We start from the raw sequence: 17142 nt of genomic DNA on the forward strand, positions 1-17142 counted from the left end.
AGGGCACAGTGAGGCTGCATTTGAAGGGCACAGTGAGGGAGCATTTGGTGGGCACAGTGAAGCTGCATTTGGTGGGCACAGTGAGGCTGCATTGGTGGGCACAGTGAGGCTGAATTTGATGGGCACTGGTGAGGCTGCATTGAGCTCTTGTTTCAAGTCTGCAGTCTCTGTCCATCTCCTGTAGCATGTCTGCAGTCTCTGAGGGAGTCTGGAGAGGAGTCAAGAGTGGGAGCACCGCCGGGATGGGGGTCATGGGAGAAGTCAGACTTGTGTGGACTGTGGAAAAGAGACTATAGGATAAAACCTCCAAGCTGGAGCCGACTGACTGAGCCCTGCACAGTGCACCTGAGAGGAGGTCAGTGAAAGTACCGCCAGGCCAGTCGGGGGTCACTGATGTAAGGGGGGAGTGAATACGATAATGTAAGGGGCACCGATATAAAGGGTTTCCTCCTTATATTAGTAACCCACCCCCCTTACCTTAGAGTATTCTTTCTGCAGAAGGTGGTCCCCCCCTCCATGTTCTGAGTTTCTGGGGTCCCCCTTGATGATTGATCACTTACCACTATTAACTGGAATTTGAATATATATATATATATAAAAAGCCCTATGTGATTTCATATCTATATCTAATACTCTCTTCATCAAATGTGCTTTAAAATGTATGGTTTTTCCCTTTCATGAACAAGAAAATAATGACGTTATGCTGTTGGGCTGGTATAATAACGCTGTGAGGCTGGTATAAAAAAATTTCCAGGGCTGGTTTTTGAAAGCCTGGGCGTCCGCAAGGTTACTCAGGTGGCTGCGTACCATGCCCATATAACCTAGAGAATGTACATCTTTTTACATTGCAATACATCTGTTGTTGCCATATTTTTATCTTGATGAAAACAGCCAATACAGTGACAGTATAAGATCAAAATATGGCCACAACAGATGTATTGCAATGTAAAAAGATGTACATTCTCTAGGCTATATGGGCATGGAACAGAGCCACCAGAGTAACTTCCAATACAAAGTGAAGATGAATTATCTGTTATATAACACATATGTATTACCAGTGGAAAGATTTTCATGAGATTGTCGAAAAGGGGCAGAGCATGAGTGGCCTTGAAATGATGCCCCCCCTTGGAAAAAGTTCTGCGGACGCCCATGTTTCCAGGACCCAACTGCTAATCGCTACAGCACCCACCAACGCTACCAGCACCCACCATTTTACTTTTACATTTACTTTCCAGGAATGTGTGCAATAGGAACATTGACAAGACATATACAGGCCTGTCTGAAGTTTGCCAATGAACATCTAAATTAGGGGTAGGCAACCTGGGGCCCTCCAGCTGTTGCAGAACTACAAGTCCCATCATGCCTCTCGGAGTAACTGCCAGCCTTGCAATGTCTTATGGGAAATGTAGTTCCACAACAGCTAGAGGGCCCCAAGTTGCCTAACCCTGATCTAAATGATTCAGAGAAGGATTGGAAGAAAGTGCTGTGGTCAGATGAGACCAATATTGAGAACAATGCTGACTATGACCCTAAGAACACCATCCCTACAGTTAAGCACAGAGGTGAAAACATTATGCTTTAGGGGTGTTTCTCTGCTAAAGATACAGGCTGACTTTGCCACACTGAGGGGTCAGTGGACGGGGCCACATATTGTAAAATATTGGATAAGAACCTTCTTCCCTCAGCCAGAACACTGAAGATGGGTCATGGATGGATCTTCCAGCATGACAATAACCCAAAACATACCGACAAGGCAACAAAAGAGTGGCTCTAGACCTTAATCCTATAGAAAATTTATGGAGGGAGCTGAAACTTTGAGTTACCAAATGACAGTTAAGAAACCTTAAGGATTTAGAGAAGATCTATAAAGAAGAGTGGACCTAAATCCCTCCTGAGTTGTGTCCAAACTTGGTAACTCACTACAAGAAATGTCTTACCGCTGTGCTTGCCAACAAGGGTTTCTCCACCAAGTTCTAATGTATGTCTTGCTTGGGGATTAAATACTTATTTTCATCACTGAACAGCAACTCAATTTGAAACATTAGTATCATGTGTTTTTTTCTGGATTTTTGATTGGTATTCGGTCTCTATCCTTTAAAATACACCTATAATAGAAATTAAAGACCCCTTTTTCAATGTAAGTGGGCAAACTTACCAAATCTGCAGGGGATCAAATAATTATTTCCCCCCACTGTACATTTGTAATAATCTACTGTATCTATTAAAGACTGGTTGTAAACCCTTACAACACACTTTGACCTACAGGTGCCAACAGCATCATGAAGGCCAAGGAACAGCCCAGGCATAAAGTTGTGGAGAAGTTTAAAGCAGGGTTAGGTTATAAAACAGTGCCAACAGTGATATGCTGCGAGTGGCGGCTCCCGTGCACATGTGCAGGAGTGACGTCATCGTGGCTTCGCCCAATGACTGCGGCGGAGCAGCGAGACCCACGAGAAGATGGATGTGCCGGACTACAGGAGACAGCGGTGACTTCGCTGGCTCCTGTGTCAGGTAAGTGACACATAATGGACTACTATGCGATGCATAGTAGTCCATTATGCTTTACCTTTGCAGGGAATGAAAGACGAATAAACTCATCAGGGTTTACTTCCTCTTTAATAAATCAAAACATTTCTAATAATATATCTACTAATAAATCTAATGCATTTGAAATAATATATCTAATGCCTTTCAGTAAATGTTAATAATAAATTAAATAACTTCTAATGATAAATTCTAATGAATATAATAATTGTATAATAATAAATTTAAAGGGATTGTAAAGTGATTTTTTTAAAATAACAAACATGTTATACTTACCTCCACTGTGCCCCGAACCTGCTCTTCTGGGGTCCCTCGGCGGCTGTCTCGGCTTCCTCCCGCAGGCGCTTCTCACGTTCATGCGAGCTCCCTCGCATGGTGAGAAGCACCTGCGGGCGCGCTCCCGTGATACAGCCGGCGGTTATAGCCGCTAGCTGTATCACACGGCCCCGTCCTCCGGCGCTCCGCGTCAGTGGATGTGATTGACAGCAGTGCGAGCCAATGGCTGCGCTGCTTTCCATCCATCCACTCCAGCCAATCATCGGCCAGGCTGAACGGTGGAAAGGACGGCGGGGGCAAGCGCGGGATTTTCGAGGGGTGCATAGAATGCATTAAGGTGAAAAAACATTTACCTTTACAACCCCTTTAATTTTAAGGGAGGGTTATAACCCCTGTCCGGTTATTTTTGCCACCTTTGTTCCACTTGGGGAGATTTCCCTTCTCTCCCTGTCCCATAGCCAAAACAAGAAGTGAGAGGAATTCTCTCCAACATGAGGAAGTGCCTGGTTATCACCAGAACTAGTGTTCTCATCCATTGCAAGATGTCTCCTCTATTACAGGAGCTCAGAGGTTCGCTAATATAAGAAGAGTAAATACAAACAATAATGTAAGTTGGGATTGAGGGTTTCCTACTATGAAAATCAAGGGCAAGCAATTATGAAAGTGGGGGTCACAGAAGCTCAGAGGTTCCCTAATATGAGGAGAGTAAAGACAAACAATGATGTAAGCGGGGGCCCTGGGTTCCATGCTGTGAAGAGAATAAGGGCACGTGATTGTGTAAGCAGGGATCTCAGAGGCCCAGGGTTTCTAACTATCAGGGGAGTAAGTACAAACAATTAGATGGTGCCCATTGAAGCCTGATGCTTCCTACTATGAAGACAGAATTCAAGTGGCCATGTTAGGGGAGAACCACATGTGCCTGGGGGTCCTTTTTATGAAGGGGATAAGGAAAATGGGTTATATACACTCAATGGCCACTTTATTAGGTACACCTTGCTAGTATCAGGTTGGACCCCATTTAGCCTTCAACTACCTTACTTCTTTGTGGCATAGATTCAACAAGGTGTTTGAAACATTCCTTAGAGATTTTGGTCCATATTGACATGATAGCATCACACAGTTGCTGCAGATTTGTCGGCTGCACATCCATGATCCGAATCTCCTGTTCTACCACATCCCAAAGGTTCTCTATTGGATTGAGATCTGGTGACTGTGGAAACCATTGGAGTACAGTGACCTCACTGTCAGGTTCAATAAACCAGTGGTGAGATGATTTGAGCTTTGTGACATGGTGCATCATCCTGCTGGAAGTACCCATCAGAAGATGGGTACACTGTAGTCATAAAGGGATGGACATGGTAAGCAACAATACTCAGGTAGGCTGTGGCATTTAAACGATGCGCAATTGGTACTAAGGGGCCCAAAGTGGGCCTAGAAAATATCCCCCACACCATTACACCACCAGCCTAAACCGTTGATACAAGGCAGGATGGATCCATGCTTTCATGTTGTTTACTCCAAATTCTGGCCCTATCATCTGCATGTTACAGCTGAAATCCAGATGCATCCATCCAGGCAATAATTTTCCAATCTTCTGTTGTCCAATGTTGGTGAGCCTGTGCAAATTGGAGTCTCAGTTTCCTGTTCTTAGGTGACAGGAGTGGCACCTGTTCTTCAGTGCGTTCTGCTAAGTTCGTTCTGACCAGCCGACCGTTTTGAACCCATGTTGCGGGTACCTACTCGTCGTAGAGTTCATGCTGTGTGGGGTCTTGGTGTTGGGGTTCATACTTTGACCATGAACTGGGCAAGGAGGAGTTCATGGACAAAGAATTGTTTACTCCAGAGTGACCAATTCTCGCACATGCCTCTGCTGCGTGAGATCCAGAAGAATAACCCTGATGATTTCAAGAATTATCTCAGGATGACGGACCCCATTTTTCACCATCTGTTGTCTTTGCTGACCCCTTATATCAGCAGGCAGGATACCTGCATGCGGCATGCCATCACTCTGTAGCAGAGGTTAGTCGCCACCTTGCGGTACTTGGCAATGGGAGAAGCCTGCAGGACCTCCCTCCAGGCTCCGGGGATCATTATTTCAGAGACCTGTTCAGCCATCAATCAAATCCTGCAGAAGGACTATATTAAGGTAAGTTTTATCCTTTAACATCACATTATATGTATTTAATGTTTGCTAATGTATTGTATTTATTTCATCATTCCATAATTACCATGATTGGAATATGCTGTGAATGTTCCCATTATCCTCATGCATGCTGTAAGCTTTTAATGCTCCTTTTTTGGCCTACATGCATATTTTCCTTCACTAATCTCCCCAGCATGCTATCCTGGGCCCATATACACCTATAGCCTTGTCCCTTAACAATGTATATTGTCAGCTCCATTGTACTGCTTTCCCCGAAACACCCCATAAAATGTGTCCAAATGTTATGTGTGTCCTTAAATTCAAAATTTAAATGGGGAAGAATGGCCAGATGTCGGATGGAGGAGTCTTTGCCCAGACAGAGTTTTACCAGTGTCTCCAGACTGGTGGCCTGGCATTGCCACCTGATGTGGATAACGTGGATTCAGAATTGCAGATGAAGCCTTCGGTCTGGGCGAGCACCTGATGAGGCCATTCCCCCAAAGGACCCTTACCCTGGAGAGGATGGTTTTTAACTACCGGCTGGCCAAAGAGAGAAGAGTCGTTGAGAATACCTTCGGGATAATGGCTGCCGGTTCCGCCTGTTTCTGACAGCAATCTATATGGTGGACTACAAAATCAACCATATCATCCTATGCTGCTGCATACTGCACATTTATTTAAGAAAAATTTTCACAGAATTATATAGCCTCAGTTGGGCCTGAGGCCGGACTTGTTACAGAGAATTCCCTGACGGCCTGGATACTGGCCATACTGGCTTGGCCCCCCGAAGCGCCCATGAAGTTAGGGAGAAATATGTTAATTATTTTATGGGTATGGGGGCCATCGTAATGCTAGACAATGTCTAATTTTTATTAATAAAAAAAATGATCAGATAAAATCTTGAAATTTGCTTGCTTTTCTTTTTGGCTGTCTCCTAGGTCCTCCTAGTATACTTGTAGTGCCAAGTGAATTTTCCTTCAGTAAATAAGCCTCATTGTAACTGTAAACACAAAATTACTTAGAAAACTTGTATTGAGCATTGAAAGAAGAATACACACGTTGTTTCTCAAAATTTTTACTCTGTGCACATTCACATGTGCGATTAGAATTTTTCTAATAAAAATATGTGTTTTTTTTCTCAATATTTTTATTTTTTTACAAACAGGCATGTTTTAAAACATAACATACACAACTCTGGAACTTACAAAGTTCAACGTATAAAAACTGAAGGCAATATCAGACATTATAGTGTCAAAAATGTCTTGATATTGCCTTCATCAGATGGGATGATGTCACCCCTGTAAAAGCCAAATTTTGAAGAAGCACACAAATTGGGAGCCCAAATAGGTAATGTCAACATGTGCTATCTACCATCACGGGGGATCAATGGATGTGATGGATGTGTTTTGGGGGTGCAACCCCTTCCTCTCACCTAGTAGAGTTACAAGGAAGGGGTTGCACCCACAAAATGCGTACATTGAGATCCCCTGATGGCAGATAGCACATGTTGACACACCATGTGCATCTTCAAAATTTGGCTTTTAAAATGTCAAAAATAATTTGTTTGTTGAGTTCAACAAATGGGAAAATGGATATGATTTCAAATAAATTTATGTTTTCCCCAACACATCTATCATGTTCTTCATTTGTTGTTCGATAACATTCAGTTTATTTTGAGTAATGTAGATTTCCCCATGATGTCGTGGATGAGCCTTTGGGCGCTGGCACTAGTGAAAGGTTCAGCTTCCTGTTCCACAACTAGCACATCACCTAAAGGTTAAAAAACATGTATTAGAAATATGCAGGCATACATAGATTACCAGAAGCTGAGGGTGTCAGACACTCACCTGTTTGGGTGACCATCTCGCCTACTTCCTCCACGTCTCCTTCCTCCAGATCCTCGGGGAGGCTTGGGCTGATTTCCCATTCTTAGTGATGTGGGGGGTCCCTGGTGTCCTCTGAGTCTTTTCTCCCCTATGAGAATGAAACAAAATTGTATACTTAGCACACAGATATTTGAGTCCAGAAATAGGAATATGAAACATTGCTTGGAAGTGGTGTACAATTGTCTGTTTGGGCAGAGTTCCAAGTTGAAGACATGATTAATTCCATTTTAACCAAGCTGGAATACTTTTCTTAATTGCTCCTTTGATCATCATATCCCAAATTTGTGATGCAGACTCTTCACCACTTTCGTCATAATTTTGGCCTTATGAGGATTGGGGTTTGGGTACGGCCCATTCTTAGCATCATAGTCGGCCCTCCTCAATATGTGGACCATCTCCACCATCTCATCAAAGGACATATTGGAGGCCTTAAACCTCCTCCTGGATCGGGACATTTCGGCCTCTGGGCTTTCCTCCTCGTTACTACTATTAATAGTCACCTGGTGTGTCTCCGCCATGTTCCTCTCTCACTGTGACGAAAGAGACGGGGCAGGGAATCTTTGAGAAGGAACGTCAGGGGCGGGCGACACAGGTGGAGTTTCACGCATGCGCAGTCTATATGAAGCTAACATGCATGTGTCATACAAAGGTAAAATTGGAACTTGGCCCATCACAGTGGCTTATGCTACTTCAAGATTGAGGCCTATATTGAGATATGATAATGAGAGTTTAGACTGGCATTAGTGTTTTTGTTTTGTGTATTGTCTTACAGCAAAGATGAATCACTTTTAAGACCCAGAATTTATGGCCAGTTTCAGAGACACATAGATACAGGGAGATGAGTAATTTGTGGGAGTTGAAACACTGCTTATTATAATAAATTAATTTCAATAAACAAGCTAGGAGGTCATCACTGGAGAAACTTCTGGAATTTGTGAAGACTCAGGTCCCTGATGCAAACATGAAGTTTTGGGAAAATAAAATTGGGGTCTTGAGGAACACGTATAAGAAGGAACATAATAAGATCCAGAAATCACTCAGAGAATGTTTATTTCCCCAGGCTGTGGTACTTCAACAAACTGCGGTTTCTGGATGACTAGACTGAAGCCAGGGAATCTCTTTCAACTCTCCCCTGCAGCCTTCTCTCCACCGTTCCCTCAAGCCCAGAGGCTGACGTGGAACAACCTGGGTCTTCCATCCTGGAAGAAGTGGATCCGCCCAGCTGGAGTCAGGTATATTCTTTTTTAGAAATATTTATTGTCCTAATATTAATGATGTTAACTAGATGTTATAATTGCTTACAAATCAACGATTTTATACATATCACTAGACAGTAGTGCAGTAGTGGCCAAAAATGTTGGTGACCAGTTTGAAAAATGCTGGAGTCAGAATGATAGTCTTTTCTATTTATTAACATTCAATTTGAAAGTCATGAGCTTAAAATTGTGTTTGATTGATGAAGCAAAAACTACAACTATGTCTCTTTTTTTATCACAGGATGAGCTCAGCCAGGAGGAGGGTCTGGAAAGCGTCAGCCAGGAGGAGGCCATGCCCAGTGGCAGCCAGGAGGAGATCATGTCCAGTGGCAGCCAGGAGGAGGCCGTGCTCAGTGTCAGCTAGTGTCAGCTAGGAGGTGGCTGGGCCCAGTAGGAGCCTCACCCAATCCCAGGTGCCTTCCCTCTGCCTTACCACCAAAAGACCCAGGAAGGGGACAATGATGGTGGAGGCAGCCCTGGGCCTCATTAGGGTAGCCAGCAATTTCCTCAGGAACCCCCCCCCCCCCCCCCCCCCCAACGCTGAAGAGGCCTGTGGCTGCTATCTAGCCACCAGGTTTCTGGAATTAGAGAAGAGCCAATGCCTCCTCTGTGAGGGAATTTTTTATGATGCCCTTCAGAAGGGGTTGAGGGCCCAGCTGACTAAGAACAGCCAGATATATGAGCAAGCCCATCCTACTCCTCCTCCTGCTACAAGTCCACCACCAGAGCCACAGCCTCCAAGGAAGGCTGCAGGGAAGCGTGGAGGGAAGTCTGCAGGGAAGACAAGAAAGTGATGGCCTGGGTTCAGTCTGGTCTGACAGAAGATGCAGGCTGCAGTAGTACCACAGCCTGGGGACAGATATGTCATCTGCTGCTTGTCCTGATCTCTTGGATTCCTGGACCAGATTGTGCTCCCTATTATATGGACTCCTCAAGCTTCAAATTTTCTTTTCCATATACTTTATGTGTGCCCTGGGGGTCAAAAGGCTTCGCAAATTCCAAAAGTTTCTCCAACGTTGACTTCCTCTTTATTTTTTTACCCTGAATAAATGGATATTTTATTTTCACAAAATACTTTCCTACGTGTTTTTATTCAAAAAGGACAGTTTGTTTGTTAGCAGGCAGGTACATTTAAAAAAGACAATGTCAAATTAACAAGGGACACCAACCTCCTTGAGATTAATAAAAAAATACAAGATGATAACGTTATTGTGGTAACTTGACACTCAAAAAAATCAAATTATATGGAGATCACTAGAAAACATAAAATAAATCTTCATGAAATAAAAAATTATAAAAGATGAGTAAAAAAAATAATTGTAAACATTATTATGGAGAACGGGCTTTTAAGAAATAGAATATTGTTCACAAGATGTGGATAAATAATGCAGAGATAAGTTTGTGAGAACTCTGTGTGAATATGAGCAGCAAAATAACTTAATTCTTCTAGCATTATAAAGAAGAAAAGAATGCGCTGCATTAAAAGATCACAGAATTAGCACCGCAGGAATGTGCTAGCTCCAATACGAATGCTAGTTTTACTTGCTTCAGAGCATGCGTCGTTTTTGGTATGTCGGAACAGCATACAAACGAGCGGTTTTCCCGATAGGAATTGGTTCCGTTGGAAATATTTAGAACATCTTCTATTTCTAGGTCCCTCAGAATTTTCGAAAAAAATAAAGAGTCAGATGAGGCATACACACGATCAGAATATACGATGAAAAGCTTCCGTCTGACTTTTTCTGTATGACGGCATAAGAGGAAAATGGTGACAGGGGAGGGATCTCCAGCTGATTGGCAGGCTCAGCACTGTTCCTGTTTACTGTGTGTGTGTTTGGGGGGGGGGGCCCTTCCCTCCAATCAGCTCTAAGCCCTTGTACACACGGTCGGAGAATCCGACAACCAAATCCGTCGGAGTAATTCCGACGGATTAATTCCGGAAGAGGTCCGGAAGTAATGTTGCATACACACGGTCAAACTAAGTTGTCGGAAAATCCGATTGTACATAACATGATGACGTTATTTTGTTACGACGGGACTACGTTCAGGCTAGTAGCCAATAGCTTTGGTCTAGGAATTTGATCTGAGCATGCGTGGCACTTTGTCCGTTGGAGTAGGCTACACATGATCGGAGTATGTCCGATAGGAGCATTTTCTCTGAAAATTTTAACGGCAAGTTGGAAAACTCGGTCCGTCGGATATTCCGACGGAAACAGTCCGATGCAGACCACGCACAGTCAGAATATCCGACAAAACGGTCCGATAGGAAACATTCCGTCGGAATCTCCGACCGTGTGTACAAGGGCTTAGAGTTCTCCTCACTGAGCTCTACAGAGTGTAATTTCAGCTCTCCTCCCCTTTTTATGAGCTCCCAGACAAGTTTATAAATTGTGGAGTTTGATCGGATGTAGAGAAGAGAGGGTTGCAGATAGACCGATACAACTTATGTAAAATGATTTGTTTCATCTCTGTGTATCACCAGAGGCTAGTCACTTCTTGTATATTAAGGGTTTTCAACCATTTTAAGGGATATGTATCAAGTTATCAGAACAGTAGTAACCAGAGCTTCAATGACATTATTGGAAAGAAGGATGACATTGCCCTCATTGTGATGTTTCCTATTAAATCACGTGCCAGTTCTTCTGAGCACCTTCTCTAACACATCCCACCCCACTGTGTTAGTTAGTAAGTGTATACCCCCTACAGTTCAGTATATACCACCCACAGTTCAGATCTGTGACAATTAAGAGAGAATAAAGGCCAAATTTAGATTTCAGCTTCTGCAAAACTTAGCTAATGGCAAAAATCTGTAATTTCTACATCAATTTCGCCAGAACTACATCACTTATCCCTAGTGACCAGCAGGAGGCGATGAAGAACTCTTTCTTTCAAGGTATGTATTCTTTGGACAATGCTGATTTTACTATGAAAGGATTCACACATCTGTCAGAATGATTTATATCATTTTAAACAAATGGAAACAGGTATTTGATGCATATAAATAAATCAGCTTAAAGCGTTTGTTAACCCCCAAAAAAAAAATTTGATTTGCTGGTACCTTAAAGCAGATTAAACAGCACAGTGCTTGTGCTATGTAATTTGCCCCCTCTAAACTATATGTAGCACCGTTACTCCTGAAGGGTACACGCTATGTTTGTAAATGTAGTTTTTTCTAAGACCATAGTTTGGTCTTGGGGTTAAATTATGTAAATTGTGATTCTGGCATCAGTTTGGCTGGACTGTACTATGTTCTCCCTGGTCATAGGTGCATGTATCATCTCTGACAGGCAGTGGAATGCAGTCTGGTTGGACGCATTGGGTACCAATCTCTCTCTCTGAGCCAATCAATGGGTCCATTGCCTCGCTGTGTATTTTCCGGGAGAGGGTACTTAAGGTGCTGAGGTCACGCGGTTCTGGGTTCCGGTCCAGAAGTATGTTTTGACTCCATGGTCCTGGTCCTGGTCCTCCTGACCAGCCCCCAGAGGCCTTCATGGCCTGGGGTGCGGATCCATCCGTTTCCGAGTCTCGAGACTGGCTAGTCCAAGGCGCAGTAACTGGAAGGAGGATTTCAAAGTGGTCCAGTGCCGTCTCAGGGTTGGAGAGGCCCAGTAACTCAAAACGCAACCAGGGGAGGACTCTTCAGAAGAGGGACATGCATGAGGCTGGCTGCTCGGTAAGAGCCTGGAAGCTGAGCTGAAAGGACACCAAGTAAATCCGCAATCTTACGGTATCGCCGGACCGGCTGCAAGATTCTGGTACTGTAAGAAAGTTCCTAATTTCATCCTTCGGTTACAACTAAGTTCCTGTGAGAGACTTTCTGTGTTCATCTAAAGTTTTACAACCAAGTCTGTGGCAGAGACTTTGCTAAGTTTGAATCACGTGTCAGCTGCTAAATCCATAAACCAGGATTTATCTGGCAGCTGAAGTATCCAGTTGCGAGTGGCTATTCCCTGGATCATCTTGAGAGAGACATTTCAAGTGTCAGCAGTTTCCAAACAAGTACCTGAGCTTTCCTACCCATACCCTCTATTCCCAACTGAGAGACTGTGTTTTGCTCAACGTTTTATGCAAATAAAAATTCCTCAAAAGGGATTCAAATGTCAGTCTCTGCAGTTATTGGGCCATGAACCTCAGGAACCTCTAGACAAGAACAATGAGGTGGAGAAGGTAAACAGTAAGCCCAGCAAAACCAGCTGCTCTTTCGGGGGTCGGTGCACTGGTACATATATAAAAGCAAAACTGAATCTGGCTCTTCCTGTATCCCCTCTCTAATTAGACCATGAAAATCAGGGTAGCTCCGCCCTGATCACAGTGGTGTAATTGCGGGCCTCCGTCATATGCTGCTGTGCCCTTTGCTCTCCTGTCTCCCCCTCATCCTCCCATTCCTGCATGTCTGTGTCCAGACATCCCAACTCTCCCGTGGGTTGCGCGAGTCTCCTGAATTTGGCTGCGGGCTCCTGGACACCCATTAACACCGGGAGATCTCCCGGCTGGGCCTGTCACTTAGCCAAAGACATAAGACAGAGCACCCTGAGCGGCCGAATGGAGTACAGCCACGGCGGCTTGCTCTGTCTTATGTCTGTGGCTGACTGTATCAAAGGAGACTGGAATTTGTGTGTGCTGCTGGTAGGGGTGCCCACAGAGAACACGGGGATCAATCCCTCCCCCAGCAGCTGATGTTCGGTCAGAGCCTGCGAGCCACATGGAGGTAAGTTAGTTCTGGTGGCAGTATCTTCTCAATACCGCTTCTACCAGCTGGGAATAGAAAGCTATGTGTTGTTCTGTGATCTTCTTTTTGTTTAATAAATGTTTATTGGAACATTAAAAGGTAAAAGATAGACATTAAACATAGACTATGCAATTTTACATGTAAAGTGCAATAGTGTCATGGTTATGCAGTGATCTTCCTGTGTTTGCTTACCTCCCCTCATGTATTCAGACTAGAGGCCAGCCACTTCCACCTGGTGGTTTTTATAACCTCTCCTCTAAGCATGGCTCCACCCCAGGCCCTATCAGGGAGCCCTATATTAACCTGTGCACTGCAGGCCATCAGTGCTGATCAACCATTGTGTATACCTTTGTGTGTTAGCTTCCTGTTTCCTGCCGTGTGCTCTTCTACTGTTTTCCGTCACCGACTTTGGCGTGTTTTTGACTATCCCTGTTTGCCTGTGATCCTGACCTTTTGGCGTGTCCCCGACTATTCTTGTCTGCTTGCGGCCCCAACCTTGGCTTTGTCCCTCACCATCCCTATCATCCTGTTACCTACTGTGGGTGTTGAGCTGGGGGACCCTGGGGGTCGCGACCTGGAGCCAGTTGCAGCCAAGTCCATCCTCACCACAGGCGCTGGTGAACACCTGCTGGCTCTTAGACTCCGCGCCCCAGGGAATCTTATGCTCTAACCCCAGTGGGATCTGTCCCCCATCTGCAGCAGTCAGCCGTAGGGTCCACAACCTTGCGGTGCACTCCTGATCCCTACGGTGTGCATCTGTCACCTCACCTCAAGGTGACCTGACAGTTTGATCAGCCATGGACCCGGCTGATGTGCCGCTTCCTGCAGTCGATCCGTTGCAGGGCTTAGTTCGCAGACTTGAGACCCAAGAATCGCATCAGACCCAAATGATGCAATTCCTTCAGGATTTGGCACCCCGTTTTGAACAGGCTCAGGCCTCATTAGGACCCCCAGTTCAACAACCGCAACCGCTATCTGCTGCTGCACCTATCGCATCAGTCGCAGCCACACATTCATTACAACTACCAGCTCCGATCCGTTTCTCTGGGGACTCCAAGGCTTGCAGGGGGTTCCTTAGCCAGTGTACAATTCATTTTGAACTTCAGCCCCAAAACTTCCTGTCCGATCGGGCAAAAGTCGCATATATCATATCCCTCCTGTCCGGCGAGGCGTTAGCTTGGGCCGCCCCTCTGTGGGAACTGAATGATCCAGTGATTTCTAGCCTGTCTGATTTCTTGAAACTTTTTCGGAATATCTTCGAGGAACCGAGTCGTGTCTCCTCAGCGGCTAGTGCTCTTTTACGTCTCCGTCAAGAGTCTGCGTCTGTGGGACAGTATGCTCTTCAGTTCCGTATCCTCACAGCTGAATTGAGCTGGAATAATGAGGCCCTAGTTGCAACCTTTTTACATGGCCCCTCTGATAGAGTGAAGGATGAATTAGCAGGAAGATCCCTTCCTGCTGATCTGGACAGTGTCATCACCTTGTGTAACCAGATCGATATTCGCTTTCAGGAGAGGGCCCTGGAAAAAAGACACCAGCACTCCCCGTTCTTTAGGCAGCCTGAGCCCCCAGTCCCTTCTCTTCGATCCGAGGAACACCCCCTGCTTACTGAGGAATCTATGCAGTTGGGCTGGACTAAATTATCTCCCGAAGAACGTGCTAGGCGCAGAACTCTGGGCCTATGCCTCTATTGTGGGGCCAAAGGTCATTTCCTTGACACTTGTTCTCTTCGTCCGGAAAAACGCTCAGGGCTAATACATCTGGAAGGTGGAATATTAGACCCTGAAATATCACCTTCACCTTCTCGTCTTCTCCTTTCTGTGTTGCTTCATGACGGTGCTTCCTCTCGTTCGGTCTCAGCACATCTGGATTCCGGAGCCGCTGCCAATTTCATGGATTGGGAAACTGCATCCTCCAAGAGACTTACCCCTTTGCCCCTTACAACGCCATTGGTGGTCTTGGCGATTGATGGCACGGTTCTCCCAGGGGGCCCTATCCGCTTTCAGACTCTTCCTGTTAAGATGTCAGTAGGGAAACTCCACCAGGAGTGGATATCCTTCCTTGTATTACCTAAGGCTTCATCTCCTATCATATTAGGTCTTCCTTGGTTACGGCTCCATTCTCCACACGTTGACTGGTCTGCTGGACAGATCTTGGCTTGGGGTTCCTCCTGTTCCTCTTCCTGCCTACTCAAAGGTACCCCAAAGGAGAAACTTCCTGTTACCACCATCCCAGTATCTTCTGCTCTTCCCGCTGTATATAGCGATCTCTGGGATGCGTCCTGCAATAGTCGGACTGATGCACTCTCTAGGTCATGTGGTACTCTGAATGAGGGGTCCACCTATGAACCTGAGTCGATCATTCACTCCAGTTCGCATAACCATTTACCTTTGTCTGTCCCTGATCTCCCTTGGACGCACAGCCAGGCTAACTTGTCTGCAAGTTCCACAGTTGCTATGCCCTGTGATGCGTTTGAGATGGTCGCTACACCTGACAATACTATTCAGTCGACCTCTGCACCAGTTATGCCAGTCCAGCCCATGCCCAATGAGCTTCCTGCTTCTTGTTCAGCACCTTCGGTGACCGGGCCTCACCCTACTGCTACTATGTCCGTTCAAACCCGTTTAAGAGGCTCAATCCATCCTTTGGATAGAATACCTCATTCGGCCAGGAGGGGTTTTCAATCTTTTTCTCAGGGTTCTCAGCATTCTGTTTGGGTTGCAGCTATCCAGCTTGACTCTTGTGACATGTTACTTTCTAACCAACCTGACCTCAGGGATCCACTGACCTCTGCCCAGTCTGGTGGTCCTGTTATGGATGCCCAGCTCATCTTTAAGGGTGTGGGGGACCCTACTCCGACTCCTGATCTTCTCATGCCCCTACCCATTCCTAAAAAGCCTTTAGTCCTCAAGTCCTCTCCCTACCTCTGTTTCGGTCTCTGAGGATAATCTAAAATACGAGGATAGTCAAGTTTAGGATTCCCGGCTCCGTAAAGGCATTCTTCAGTACCTCGTACTTTGGAAAAGGTTGGGCCCTGAGGAGAGGTCTTGGATCACTGCATCTGAGGTCTTTGCTCCCTGTCTGTTAAGGAGGTTCCATCTGGAGTTTCCCTTTAAACTTGGACCCAGGCGGGGGAGGGGGAGGCCTCGTAAGAGGGAGGGTACTGTCATGGTTATGCAGTGATCTTCCTGTGTTTGCTTATCTCCCCTCATGTGTTCAGACCAGTTGGCATACGCTGTAAGGCAAGGGAGTAGAATTTCACTAAATGTCTTAGGCCGCGTACACACGGGCGGACTGTTCGCCCAACCTTGTCCGCTGAACAGTGTTTGGGCGGACAGTCCGCTCGTGTGTGGGCTTTCAGCGGACAGTTTCAGCGGACAGTTGGACGGACAAAGTCTTTCGGAAATTCCGAAAAACTGTCCGCTGAAACTGTGTTTGAGCGAACAGTCCGCCCGTGTGTGGGCCTGTCCGCTGTACTTTCGAAATGAGCGGACTGTTCCCGCTCGGAAAGTCCGCCCATTTCGAGCGCGTGTACAGGTAGGCGGGGCCCGCGAAGGAGACGTCGCGGGCTCCGCCGCCTGGAATGGGCTTAAAGGGGAACCCCAACGCCGAAAAAAATCGGCGTGGGGGTTCCCCCAAAGTCCACACCAGACCCTTGTCCGAGCACGCTACCCGGCCGGCCAGGAAAGGGGGGCGAGCGAGCGTGCCCCCCCTCCTGAGCCATACCAGGCCGCGTGCCCTCAACATGGGGGGTGCCTTGGGGAAGGGGGGGCCGCGCGGCCCCCCCACCCCAAAGCACCTTGTCCCCATGTTGATGAGGACAAGGGCCTCTTCCCGACAACCCTGGCCGTTGGTTGTCGGGGTCTGCGGGCGGGGGGCTTATCGGAATCCGGGAGCCCCCTTTAAGAAGGGGGCCCCCGGATACCGGCCCCCCACCCTATGTGAATGAGTATGGGGTACAATGTACCCCTACCCATTCACCTGTGAAATAAAGTACAAAAAAAAACACAACACAGGGGAAAAAATATTTTATTGCACAGCTCCGGGGGTCTTCCGTCTTCGGGGGTCTTCTCGCCGGACTCCTCCGCTATGTGTGTGTAGCTCTTTTGCTAGCGGAGGAGTCCGGCTTTCTTCCTCCCCGCCGCCGGCCTCTTCTCCCGACTTCGGGGGTCTTGTCCCCCTCTTCGGTTCTTCTGCCGGGCCACCGCGCCTTCTTGTAGCTCTTTTGCAGGCGGTGGCCCGGTCTTCTGTCGCCGCTGCCTTCCGTTCTTCTGTCGCCGCCTTCGGTTCTTCTGCCGGGCCACCGCG

This window comes from Lithobates pipiens, unplaced genomic scaffold (genome assembly GCF_037356315.1).
Source record: "Lithobates pipiens isolate NorthernLeopardFrog02 unplaced genomic scaffold, aLitPip1_a1.2 Scaffold_3, whole genome shotgun sequence".
Lineage (NCBI taxonomy): Eukaryota > Metazoa > Chordata > Amphibia > Anura > Ranidae > Lithobates > Lithobates pipiens.